Raw genomic sequence first — 13,925 nt, 5'->3', positions numbered from 1 at the left:
ACCTCTCACAGGACCAGTGGACTCTTGCGGCAGAGGGACAGGCCTGTCAACAATGGCAGTGTGATTCCAGCCATGTGGGAGCATACTCCAGTAGGCAATCTCTGGTATAGTAAATATGTCCGTCCATACAGTCCACACCTTTGGAAAGCACAGGCTGTAAGACACGGGCAGGTAAGTTGAGGGCAATTTAGTGTAGGGTTAAATCGCACTCCCAAAGATAGGAAGCGCCCCAAATGGCAAATGGATAAAGCACCCCAAGCCCCACAAATCCTTTGAAATGAAGAAGTTGTTACAGTTGGGTACCTTCACGATGCAATGCAGTAGACCCTTGTTCCTGGTCCTTGGTCGTGGTGATGAACGAAAGGACGTCTGGTGGGCTCCTGCAGCAGCACACGAGAGAGAGTCTCAGCAGCAATGGATTTCTGTTGATTCAGCGGCTTTTTGTGGTTTTGGTGCCTTTTTCTCAGCGCCAAAGAAGAACAAAAAAAATAAAAAATCGGTCCTGGACTCTGGTGAGAGTATACTGGACACAGATTTATTGCATCTGTAGGGTTCTCTGGATGCCCACAAAGATCTGACTGGATTAAGACTTCAGAAGACAATGCACTTACAAGTGGTCGATGTACCCCAGGTATTGGGCTTCTGTAGTCTTGGAAAGTCGCAGCAAGTCAGGGGTTGCGGTAAAATAGAGTTTGTCTTGAGGCTAGTTGGTCTCACCAGCCTAAGGGAGGAAGTCGTCCTTTACGGGTCTTCCCTGTCGATTCAAATACAGGGTCAGCACAGCTGCAGGGCTTCACAGCTAACTTCGTGGTCCAGCAGGGTGCTGCTGGCGTCTTCTATCGTCTTCTGCTTTGGATTTTGTCCTCCAGTGGTCGACTCTACTCGTAGTCCCAAAAACCTTGCTTTTTAAGGGAGCTCAAATTCATTAACAGCCCTAGGCTTCAGCCTGGCACACCTAGAGACAAAGGCCAGGTGAACTTTCAGGACCCTCCCTCACTTCCTGCCTTCCCAGACACATTGGAGCCTTGGCGGGATTCATTGTTGAAGCCCGCCAAAGGCAATTCACACGAAGGGCTCAAACCTGATGCAAACAACAGAGAAGAAAAAAAAGAAGAAACTAGCTAACAAGAAATGGTAAAAAAAGAAGACATGGGCCATTTTGTGAAAATGGTCACCCTTTGATGCAGCACTACAGTTAAGGTATCAGCCTGCCGATACATGTCACTAGGTAGATAAAAAGAAACCACTGCCACCAGCCATTCAAGTAAGTTAGTGTAACAACATGCTACATGAGGAATGGATTAAAGCAATTACCAGGTAACCCCCCAGCGCTCCACATATGGTGGTGTGGGCTGGACCCATAAAGTAAAAGTAAGTAAGACAAAGGGCCTCATTACGAGGTGGGCGGTAAGGGATTACCGGCACCGGTAAGGGCACCGGTGCCGGTAATCCCTTACCGCCCTACTACGAGTCCTTCCTTAACGCCTTGTTTCTTCAGGCGTTAAGGACGGGACCCGCAAAGGGACTCTAGAGCTAATAACGGTACCACAATTTGCGGTACCGTTATTAGCGCCTTCCCCATTCCCATTGAGCCCTATGGGGGCTCAAATGGGAATGGGGAATGGCCCTGGTGAATGGGGAATTACCGGTCCCGCCAACCTTGGAATGGACCGGTAATGGCTCCATTCACCAGGGCGGAGTCGGAATGACTTTGGAGGCAGCCATGGCGCTATTAGCGCCATGGCTACCTCCAACCTCATAATGAGGCCCAAAGTCATCTTACTTGGGAACAATAGTACATCCAATAAAATTTAGTTAAACATTAAGAGAAGTCCAATGGACTCAAAAGGTGCTGTGCATCACAATGCAAAAGCAGATGCATATGGAGTTTACCAGACTCCATAAAAAAGTAAGGAACATAGAAAATCCTAGTCCGGAAAACACATAAGTGGGTGAGAAAAAGGTCACAGTCACTCAAGAGTACAAATTAAAAAGCCCAGAGTTCAGCAAAAGAGCTGGCAGTCTCTAAGGTTAAAGGAAATTGGTACATAAATGAAAATTCTCCCTAACACTGCATAGTGAAGTAACTAATCAATGTAGAATGCCAAGAAGTGAGTAGGAGGTTGTAACCCTCAGACTGCAAAGACAAGTCGGGAGCCGGTGCTGTAATACTGACAATGAGTTGTCGATCCAAGATGAGAGAGCTGGTGCTATATCCCGGAGCAAAAACTATATTTCTGGAAGGATCAGTGATTCCCAGATAGCTCTTTACATCCCATCCCTTTTAATTGTCCATCCTAGCAGCTTAAATAGTATACTATGTTTCCTGGGTAAAACGTCCCTGAAGACCTAGAAGCAGAGGGCAGAGACTGGATTTTAGTTAAGCTCCTACCGTTGACTTATCCATCCTGACACCTTTGCTAAAAGTTGCCCCTCTTTTTTAGTTATAAACCCTACAGGCATTCAACCAACCCTCTAATGCTGTTTTGAGAATAAAGGTCTTGAACTTAATTTCTGACTCCTTTGTTCTGTTGATCCTTAATCAGAGCTTACCTTGCTACCCCTCATGGTGCTGTGCCCATAACTACTTGCCAACCATTGAACAGCGTTGAATGTTAGAAACTATGCCCTAAAGTCCCAGTGTGAAGTTCTGATTCTGCTAATTTGCACCTTGAGCTCTAATTGTGCTGGTTTTGTTTCTGGCAATGAAGCACACTGGAAGCGTACCACTAACACAGATCACATTTCTTACAAACTGTATGCAACAACACAACAAACAGTATTGCTCTGCTCGCCCTGTCCCTACTAACCAAATCCAGATCTTTTTCCTGCAGGTACCAAAATGGAAAAATGTGTGCTATAAATAAAATTGCATAACTAGCCATAAAACATTGTTTCAATATACAACAGTATTCTCTGTAAAATGTTTACGTTTTCACACTTTGATGAGCAACAAAGCCATCTCATGCTATTGCAAATTCAATCTAGAATGATCGTTGATCTTCTACTCAACGCTTCACCTTTCTTACTACCTTTTTTGACATCACTGTATGCAAATCCGAACCTGAAAATAACAAGACGACCAAAAACAGCAACAGAAAGAGACGGATGTCTGTCCCATTGAAAGAATTAAATTCTACATCAAGTTCACATGCAAATCACCTAGATTCTTCAATGGTACTAGCACAATTGATCAAAAAACTGGAATTGGCTCATTATACATCTCTTAACAGGCTGCAAAAATCCCTATTGAGTGTAAGAGATGGTCATGAAAATCTCGATCCATTAAAGGCAACTTTTAATTGTCTTAAAACACCTCCAGGACGATTAATGAAGATGTGCAAGAAGAAGTTTAAACAAGCAAGACTCATGGAGTTGGCTGGCCGAGGCCCCAGTCACTGAAAATAAAAGATAATAGATCGCGAGCAAGAGTTGACAATCCTAATTGGATCGTGGAACACTGGGGGCATTGTCCATCTTTTTGCAAAGGACAAGTGTAAATTGAAACGTTTTGACATCATGTGCCTACAGGAGACATGGGCAACTAAAAAACTCCAACTGCAGGTGGATTTAGCACCTACATGAACCGTGCAATAAAAGGACAAAAAGGACGGCCAATGGCAGGTCTGTTGACGTTCATATGAAATGAGATGGATTTGCAAGTGAAAGAAATGCAAAACCCAAACCCATACATGCAAACACTTGTCTCAGAACTTGCTAAAATGCAAGAGGACCAGCTCAATTGATCGTGAAAATGAACCTATATTGGCAACATAAAACCACTGGCTCAATTACATTTGTGAATCATATAACATCTTTTATCAATGATTTCAATGCCGCAATGGTAGACCCAATCCTCATTGTATCTGAAGACTTGAATAATAATTGCCTAGATTTATCCCCCGAAGTAGGTAAAGCATCTAACAGTACATCGTCAGAAAAAGCCAACATAGCAAATGTGTGGCTCTGGGAAATGGAAGAGTGGAATATTAGCATGCTAAATGGGCAGATCACAGGGGACATTCCGGGGAATGCAACATGGCGAAGAGGGGTACAAAAGTCTACACTGCACTACTTCTTGGTGTCAGAAAACAAATCAAAGAGTCATATCGCTCAAAGTAATCCCCATGAACATTAGCGCTAGAACGGATATGTCAATTACTAGAGAAATCAAAACAAAGTTACTGGAGAGATACGGTCTTGTTAGAGCCCAGAAGAAATAGGCTTTGCTTGAACCCTGACGTTTGCATGTTGACGGAAAAATACCAACTGGCAATTAAAACCCAAGCAGTAGGAGTCAAATACATATCTTCCTTCTCTGAATATATAAACGTTCCACAAGGACACCACAGGCCCAAAGCCCTTCAGGCCAAAACACTGCTATGATGCATTGATATCATTACAGAAGAAAGCGTTGCGAAAAGCGATCAGACTCACTGCAAATCTACCAATGTTGGAAAGAACTGTGAAGCGGAAAAAAATCTGACAAGATTACAAAAATGGGCTTATTTCTCACATCATGCAACAACAACAATGATGCAGACATTATCAACCAAAAACACAAGAGATTTCTGGCAGATACTGAATCATACGAACAATTCTCAACAAGCCGTACAAAGCAACATTGTAGCAGAAGCGTAGTGGGTGTGATACTACAACAAACTATATGAAAAAAAAGGGGAAAAACCATGGGTCCAGAATTGCCTCAGCAGAGCCATTGGACAATTGACTTTGACAGAGACAATATCCTCTCGTTGATTAAAATGACCAGTAGCTCAAGAGCACCTGAAGGCTTGAGCAATTGTATGCTGAAAGCAGCCCCAGAAGATTGGATTGATTTCTGTGTGACTTTACTTACACAGATACGAAAAAGAAAAGAAGAATGGCAAAAGGACATGTCTGAAGCATGATCATCCTATATATCATCCTATATCCCTTCTTGATGTACTGGGAAATGTTTTTGCTTCACTGATATTGATGCGACTGAGAGACTGGGTGCAGGAGTCAGAAAACTATGACTGTCGACCGACAGGCTTTACCAAGGGAGGAGGCTGTGAACTCAATCTGTTGTTGCTTAACTTGATCAAAACTAAAACAATCGAGGGTGGGAGAAAAGTCGATCTAGCATTCATATATTTGGCCCAGGCCTTTGACAGCATCAACACAGTTATTATGGACAAAACTAGCTAAATGGATATGTCCAGTGAGCCGTCTTCTGGTCCTCAAAGCCTTGCACACTGAAGGTGTAGTCGTCTAAACCAAACTGCCCTTTTGACAAAGCCAATTAATATGTACAGAGGTGTTAAAAAGGGATGCACCTTGGCATCCTTGTTATTCATATCAGACTTAACAGAGGCAATGGAGAAGTCACATTAAGTTCCACCAAAAATCAATGGCAACCCTCTAGTTTGGATGCTGTACGCCGATGATTTAGTAATTTTGGATCAAACGCTGATCAGCCTACAAAGGAAATTAAACACATTTCAAACCTACGTCGAGTACAATGGACTTAATATCAGCGCAGCAAAATCTGAGATACTAATATTTCAGAATCTAAAAGGAAAGAAAAAAAAGGCATTTTGGTGGTGCGTGGGAAAAGAACTGCAGAATCGAGCATATACCACAAGATATCTTGGCATGTGCATCAACTCGAGAGCAAATGCTGCTCCGTGGGTTGCTGTTTTGAAGTCCAAGATAGAGAACCTAATGGGCCAGGGTATTGCAATTCAATAACAATTTGGTACATTTTCGTTGGTCCCCATTATAACATTCTACAAACAGAAAGTAGTTCCCATCTTACTCTATGGAGCCAAGTGTGCATTGAGCTGTTCTTGGGAACTCCAGACACCGCTCGAAAGCAAGGTTTGGAGAAAACTCCTATATCTGCTATGATCTGTGCCCACAGTTATCAGGTATGAACTAGCGTTGCTCTCCATGAATGCAAGAGCGACATGGAGATCTTTATCCTTGTACAGGAAACTTCTCATGCACCCGATTCCAACGCAGTTTGCAATACTTCAAATGAAAAACAACTATATCTAAGAAATGATCCTAAAGGAGGGGGCGGACCGGTGCAATACAATTCTAGAAGACATTGGATCATCCATGCTAGCATTAAAATCAAATCCTGATGCAGTCAAGAAAAAACAGTGGAATCGAGATTGGATCAAGACAACTGAACAAAAACAAAAGCACAGGCTGTTTGAAAACATCAGCAAAGAAGTAAAATCTCTGAACAGTTTTCCTGAGCACTTGGAGAAATTCCCCAGCCCGCACCATCGGAAATTATTCATGAGGTTTTGTATGAACATATTTCATACGAGGGAAATACTAAAGAGTAGAACAATAAAAACCTTTGAAAAAGAAAATTGTTGATTATTTTGCAATGCAGTGGAAACCCTGCAACATCTAACTCTTTATTGCCCGACCTTCAGAAATACAAGGACACGCTACCTAGGAGATTTTATATTAGAAAGACCACTGTTAAATGGAGAAGACTGGTGGCAATATGCATGTTGCGGACAAAATACAACATGTATCTTTACCCTACATTTTTAGAGGACATTTGTCATGAATTTGCAAGTGAACTGTAAGAATTGAATATTACATCTCTATCACTAGAATGGCAAGATGCATATACGAGTTAATTTGAAGGACAGAGTTAGAATGTTAACCCGTTTTTAAAACGTTTGTAAAGGTTTGTAATAAACTAAATACAAAATAAAAATAATAAATACTAGTACAAGAATTGGGGGTTTGAGGCTCTGGAAAAGCTCAGTCTAAAATGGATACAAAGCTTTTCAGTAGCAGTAACTTTTGCACTTTTAAACTAACTACAGTACAGTCTTATTTTCCAGTTTATCTGGGGTAGGCCCCCGTTACTCATGGCGGGTGTGCAGCCATCTGCAAAGGCCTTCTTGGCAATGTATTCTGTGCGAGCCTTGTGTCAGCAATCGGAGTGGCCTTTGGGTATCTCTTTGCTAAACAGGATAACCTTTGTTTAAAACGTGTTCAATTTGATGTTTTGTCTTTTTTGCAAATGCTGTATATAAAGCTGTTTTGACTCCAAAACTCACAACTGAGGCACAAACTAACAGACCCAAGCACAGGCACCCGAGATCACCCAGCAGCACAAACGCCTCTCCAGCACTCCCCTGGCCATTCAAACTCTTCTCACTGCAGCAACTTTAAGAGCTTGTTATTTACAAATCGAGTTTCTCATAGACGTACAATGTCCACACCCTTCGTTATAGCAACTGACAAACGAAAAATGCACTTAACAGCTTCCTGACAACATTACATTTCGACACCAATTTCAGCCCTCTAAGAACATTCACAACCATCCTTGCGGATAAGCCGTGTACCAACCTCTTTTACTCCCTAACAACAGGAAAATACTCTCAACAAAAAAGGGAAACTTAACACATAGCACAGAACCTGTCCACCTCCTTCCACCCACACAGCTCCCTGGATATTTTCCGATCATTGGTGCCAGCAGAGCACCCCTGACCCAGCAACTAACTATTGTTCAGGTCTGATATGAAGAGAAACTTTAAAGCAAAAATGCATATTTAAATTTTCATGGATTACGAGGTGTGCAAATCTTTTATTATCTATGCCATAATAAAGTAGGGCTCACCACCCGCAAAAGGCACGAAGGCACGAAAGACGAGTGGACACTAATGCATAGCAGAAGCCCGCGCTGAGCTGCACATTTGATTTGCTGTTCGATCACGTGGCCTTTCAGATGCTTGTCGAATGGAAGCTGTAACTGTGGTAATGTATTCCAAAGCCTGGCAGCCTGGAATGAGAAGCAATGCTGAGCACACCCTAAAAACCTGATTTTTAGTAACATGAGAAATGTGTGTGCGTGGCAGAGTCGGTTGCACGAGGGTGATGCGGCATGAATTGACTTATGGCCTACATGGTGGTATGCTTTACGGGTGAGGCATATAGCTTTGAATGGAATCCTTCTTCTCACAGGCGGCCAGAGGAGTTGTGCAGGCGTGGGCAAGGTATGGCATCTTCTGGGATTTTACAGGTACCACTAGTATCCATATTTGGGATAGCTTGAATAGTTTTCAGCTCATCCTTGGGGAGTACTAGGTAAACAGAGTTAAAATAACTCGATTCTGGCTGACATGTGGGCATTCATGATAGTCATCTGCTGAGGGAACATGCAATAAATAAGCTATATGCTTCAGACGTGTAACTGGGCAAAGCAGGATCGCGCAATGTTTTGAAACAGAGGTATTGGGGTCAATTAACGAGCACAATTTCTGGACAGAAGATACCTTTGTAGGTGAAGGGCTTAAACTGATGGCCAGATGGTCGTACCAGATTGATTTGTTTGACCACATATCATGGCGTCGGTTTTGGAGGTGTTGAATTTGAGGCAGTTAGCATTAATACCGCCATTTACTGTGGTCATGCCGAGTGCAGATCTGTGCGATGACCATTGGGTGTTCTTATCTAGTCATAGCAGCGGGCTTGTAAAATGTGATCTCACGTGAACACAAGAGTGTTGCTAAAGGATGTAGCTGTACCTTTAAAAGAAGTGGCGATATTGTGAGATTTCTGGGACACCATAGTTGATTGGGAAACAACTACCGTCTCAGAGTATTTTGAAAGAAAATAACGCAGCCATTTGCGTGACCCAGGTGAATAGAGTGATGTATGGTGCTGAAGGCTGCAGACAAGTCGAGCAGTGCTCGTACATCAGCAAATAGTGAGTCCAATACCCTGTGACGGAATACAATCTGGTGAAGCCGGGATCGCCAGAACATTGTTGTTTTTTGCAATAAAATGATGGGGCTAATTCTGTTTCAGAAAGGGAGGCCTGCTAATCAGAGCAACCTTACTGTAACATAATATGCATGTGTTAGTCATCTGGTAATCTGGTGGGCCGGAAAAACAGGCAGCATTTCAAATACTGCATGTTTATGCTGTTGTCGTAAGACTCATAATGAGGTCCTTGGCAGTCTCACTTTATTCTTCCACCTAGGATTTTATCTTTTAGTTTTGTCAGGCGTGCATGGGGTTTGATAAAACACACAAGTAAGAGAATATAACACGTTATAATGTAGGCTAAAAGCCTACATACTCCTTGTCCTAGCGTACCTCACCATTTGGATTACTGGGCGTCCTCCTGATACAAGAGCTAACTGGGGAACTTATCAAAGAACAAAGTAAATATTTGCAAGCATGGTCACACACAGCACCCCTCTCCTGTGTCTGGCCAACCCCACCCCCATGCCTACCTGCTCTCCCGAATGTTCGATAATCTTTCTTTGCCCATATTGTACTCGCAAGTGTACATTAAGGGTGTAAGAATCGTCGGGGTGCTGTCTGTAGGAATGGGTGGCACGTCTAGAAGTAATGTGTGCATATTGCTCGATCAGAACTCCCTTCCTCCAAACTTTCAAACATTCCATAAATCACCCAGGGAGGCGGCATGCAACAGAGAGCCGGACTGCCTAGTCACATATTCTTCTTCAACATTTATTTTAGATTTTTAGCAATAACCAAACAAATCACATGCTACCTAATCCCTCTCCCCACTGCCCCCTGAGACTTGAATAGAAAGTTTCTCGTCAGCAATGCAGCCACACTTCGATCTGTAGTTAGCATTCGAAAATAGGGCTAGGAAGAAAGAGGAAAAACCCTGCCTAGTCGAATATAATCTGAAGCACACCCTGACCAAACCAAGCATTGACCCTTAAATCAGCTAACGCAGAGTGTGTACTCTGAAGCCTGCCATGACCAAAACAAGCATTGACCCTTAAACCAGCTAACGCAGAGTGTCTACTCTCAAGCACGCCCTGACCAAACCAAGCATTGACCTTTAAGCAAGCTAACGCAGAGTGTGTACTCTGAAGCACGCCCTGACCAAACCAAGCATTGACCCTTAAGCCAGCTAACGCAGAGTGTGTACTCTGAAGCACGCCCTGACCAAACCAAGCATTGACCCTTAAGCCAGCTAACGCAGAGTGTGTACTCTGAAGCACGCCCTGACCAAACCAAGCATTGACCCTTAAGCCAGCTAACGCAGAGTGTCTACTCTGAAGCACACCCTGACCAAACCAAGCATTGACCCTTAAATCAGCTAACGCAGAGTGTGTACTCTGAAGCCCGCCCTGACCAAAACAAGCATTGACCCTTAAGCCAGCTAACGCAGAGTGTGTACTCTGAAGCACGCCCTGACCAAACCAAGCATTGACCCTTAAGCCAACTAATGCAGAGTGTGTACTCTGAAGCACGCCCTGACCAAACCAAGCATTGACCCTTAAGCCAACTAATGCAGAGTGTGTACTCTGAAGCACGCCCTGACCAAACCAAGCATTGACCCTTAAGCCAACTAATGCAGAGTGTATACTCTTAAGCACGCCCTGACCAAACCAAGCATTGACCTTAAGCCAAGCATTGACCTTAAGCCAGCTAACGCAGAGCGTGTACGAAAAGGTTTGGGCCATGGCCCACATTTCTGATTTTCCGATCACAGTCGGAGCCAGGCGCCACTGAAAACCTACCGATGCTGCTCTGCTCTGATTGCGTGAAAAATATCCAGGCGAGAAAACCCTGTACAGAAGAATAACGGATGCGGTCCATGGAACAAAGGAAGCTATGCAGAATTAAAGTCAGCAAATGTGGCAGAAGTAACACTTTAACAGATCATGTTAGACCCCGAGTTCCCTTCAGACACCCAAAAACCTGAGGGGTTCTCCTCACATCAGAAGATGAATTGAAGAAGAAGGTTGGCAGAAAGATTCACCGATTTATATCAAAATCTGACGGCACAGGTAGTAATGGGGAAGCATTATATATATTTCTAAAGCATGTCTAGCTGACTAAGCTACTAAACAAAATTGCCTTTTAAAATCCACAATCTGTCTATATTTGTTTCACTTTGGGTCTTAAGCATGTAACGTCTTGGTTCAGGTGTGGATAAAACAAATTGTTTTGTCCACTGTACATGTGAACACTGTAGTGATGTATTTCAAGTGCAAGAGAGAGGGTCCACAGTGATGGGCCTGTGTGGATGATGGAATGAGAATGTAGTGTATGATGTGATTGTGTGCGATGGTTCAAAAGAGAGCAATGTCGGCGGGAGGAGAGCCTGGCAAGCAGAGGGTGTTCTCCTGGTGATCTGCTGTAATCTGCTCTAGTTATAGGATTTCGGTTACCACCACCGAGAATCCGAATAAAGCTCACATTTTTGAGTTGTTCTCGGTCAGTTACCTGTACACTGGCGACTCGCAACGGGATCCACTCAGAGAAATCCAGCTGTGGAGGGGCCAGACGTGCACATCTACATCTCCTAAAATAAAACACAGATCCCTTTCACAATAAGCTATCCAGTGCAACCCTGTCACACTCATGATGAAGAGGAGGGTGACGGAGCCAATTCAGAATTTGCTGATGGGGTTATATAGATGCAGGCACATACATCCAGGGCTCAGTACATTGGGAGTTCCTGGAGCAGTTTATGGGGCAATGGGCACCGGCAGTGTGAGCTGCATTGCAAGCAGGGGAGGGAGCTCAGGAAGAGTAGCGGAGCTTGTCGTGGCATAAGCAAGTTGCTTGTCAGGCGCTCGAAACAGAGTTGTCGGTATACAGATGTGCATCCATGTTAATATGCACCCCACCCGAGCAGCAGCCATCATGTCAGAGCACCATGGGAGTGCCATAGGAACAGCAGTCTCTGCAGGCAACCGCAGCCATCAGGTTAGTTCTGCAGGAGCTGTTGATGGGAGAGGCCTGATTGAAGGGTCACAGAGCAGTCCTGGGTTTTGAGAGGTGATCAATCCAATGTGCGACACAACCCTGTTGTGCGCAACACATAGGGAAATATGGTTTGCGTACTGTGGGGATACACTAAAGAAAGTCTCCAGGTTTTTGGCGTTCATAACCGGGACACAAAGAAAGGACTAGCAGACTGTCGAATAAGTACTGCAGGAATTGAAAAAGGAGGATGTTCCTGGAGGAAAACATCCAGAGGACGGAGAAACATTCTGCTAGGAGAGGTACTGTAGGGTGCAAGCGAACTACATCTCCACGGTGGGAACGTGTTCTGCAAACAGCCTTAGGGATTCCCTGAATACAAAGAAGGACTGACAAAATGTTACTGTCTGCTAGGCAAAGGAGATACACACTATAGCCTTATAGCCGGTGCCACCAGCAAGCTATAAAGGTTTTTGAGGGCCTGGGCTGGAAGCCCATGCTACTGCCCAAACAAAGGAAGTTTCACCATAGCATAACTTCAATTGCGCTCAAGCAGTTCACACGATAGAGGTGAGCACAGAGGAGAAATGAAAACACTCAAAGATGGCAGCCAGGGAAAAGTATAGCATAACTTCAAATCAGGGGAGTTGCTAGGTCTGGAAAAGACCCGGGGCTAAGCTGAGGTCGGAACTGTTGGGACTGGGGGCTAGCTAGTCTTTTGGCTGTAGCTCCTGAGATTCTATCCGGGGCTACAACCAAAAGATCAGGGGTTATAGCCCTCTTAGCCCCCCCTAGCAACGCCCCTGACTTCAATTGCGCTCAAACAGTTCACACGATAAAGGTGAGCACAGAGGAGAAATGAAAACACTCAAAGATGGCAGCCAGGGAAAAGTGAAATGGGAACGCCATCAGAAAAGAAGAAGCCCCCCCCCTCCGCCCTTTCAACTTTCCTGATGGCATGCATGGAGGGAGGAGGCAGTGGTGAAGGCGAATAGAGGTGAGAGCCGAGTCACTGAGGGGAAAGGCAGTCAGCAGCACCACGAAGAGAGTGAGATAAGTATAATGAGGCATAGGGAGGTCCAGACAGCAGCTGAGAGGGCACAGACTTCGGGACAGAAACTCCAGTTAATGCCTGCAACCCATGACATACGTTTGCCTCTGCAGCCCCTGGCAGGTCCTAATGTCCATGCATTCCCTGCTGTGGTCATATGCTGAATGAGAAGTGCAGAATAAACTGTGGCCGTGCTGAAATGTTGTTTCATGCGATTTTGCTACTTGTTTGATATGAGTGATTTTAAACGTGTGAATAGCTTAGTCAATTCCATGTACTGTGGAGTGTGTTCCGCGAGATTTGTTGAAAGGACGCATGCGTGCAGCATATAGTTGTTTGCTTCGAGTGTGATATTGGAAGCATACAGAACGGGTTTCCTAAGGATTTCAGGGCGTCTCGTTCTATTTTTGGTTATGTCGAAGTTCGTGTTTAGTCATAGGGCCTCATTCCGAGATTGGAGGTAGCCTTGGTGCTATTTGCGCCATGGCTGCCTCCAATACCGGGTCCGACATCGGTCTTGTTCAATGGGGACTTACTGGTGCATTCCGACCCTGGAGGGACCGGTAAGCCTATTTCTTCTGGGCTCTAACAAGACTGTATCTCTCCAGTAACTTTGTTTTGATTTCTCTAGTAATTGACATATACGTTCTAGCGCTAATGTTCATGGGGATTACCTTGAGCGATATGACTCTTTGCTTTGTTTTCTGACACCAAGAAGTAGTGCAGTGTAGACTTTTGTACCCCTCTTCGCCATGTTGCATTCCCCGGAATGGCCCCTGTGATCTGCCCATTTAGCATGCTAATATTCTCCCCATTGAACAAACCATTCCCCATTCCTATTTGAGCCCCCATAGGGCTCAATGGGAATGGGGAGGGCGCTAATAACGGGCTCGCGACTAGCAAGCCCCTTATTAGCGCCCTGGTCCCTTAGCGGGACCCGTAAGGGACGTGTGGTCAGACCACACGTTCCTTATAGTTCCCGCTAAGGGACCTCAGAATTGTGCGGTAAGGGATTACCGGCACCGGTCTCCTTACCGGTGCCGGTAATCCCTTACCGCCCAACTCATAATGACCCCGATAGCCTTCTGTTTATGGTGCTAGGTGTTGCATTCTCTATTGTGTCAATGGCACAGGTTATGAAGGTTGGTGCTTG

At 44.5% G+C, this 13,925-nt stretch overlaps 1 protein-coding gene across 1 annotated transcript in view; it reads right to left on the bottom strand.

The window, feature by feature from the left end:
• Window positions 1–13,925, bottom strand: part of MOB3B (MOB kinase activator 3B) — a 511,186-nt gene that overhangs the window by 313,232 nt on the left and 184,029 nt on the right. The window lies entirely within an intron of this gene.

This window comes from Ambystoma mexicanum, chromosome 6q (assembly GCF_040938575.1).
Source record: "Ambystoma mexicanum isolate Mex_15411 chromosome 6q, UKY_AmexF1_1, whole genome shotgun sequence".
NCBI lineage: Eukaryota > Metazoa > Chordata > Amphibia > Caudata > Ambystomatidae > Ambystoma > Ambystoma mexicanum.
The sequence above is the reverse complement of the archived record's forward strand: the minus strand, read 5'-3'. Positions and strand labels throughout refer to the sequence as shown.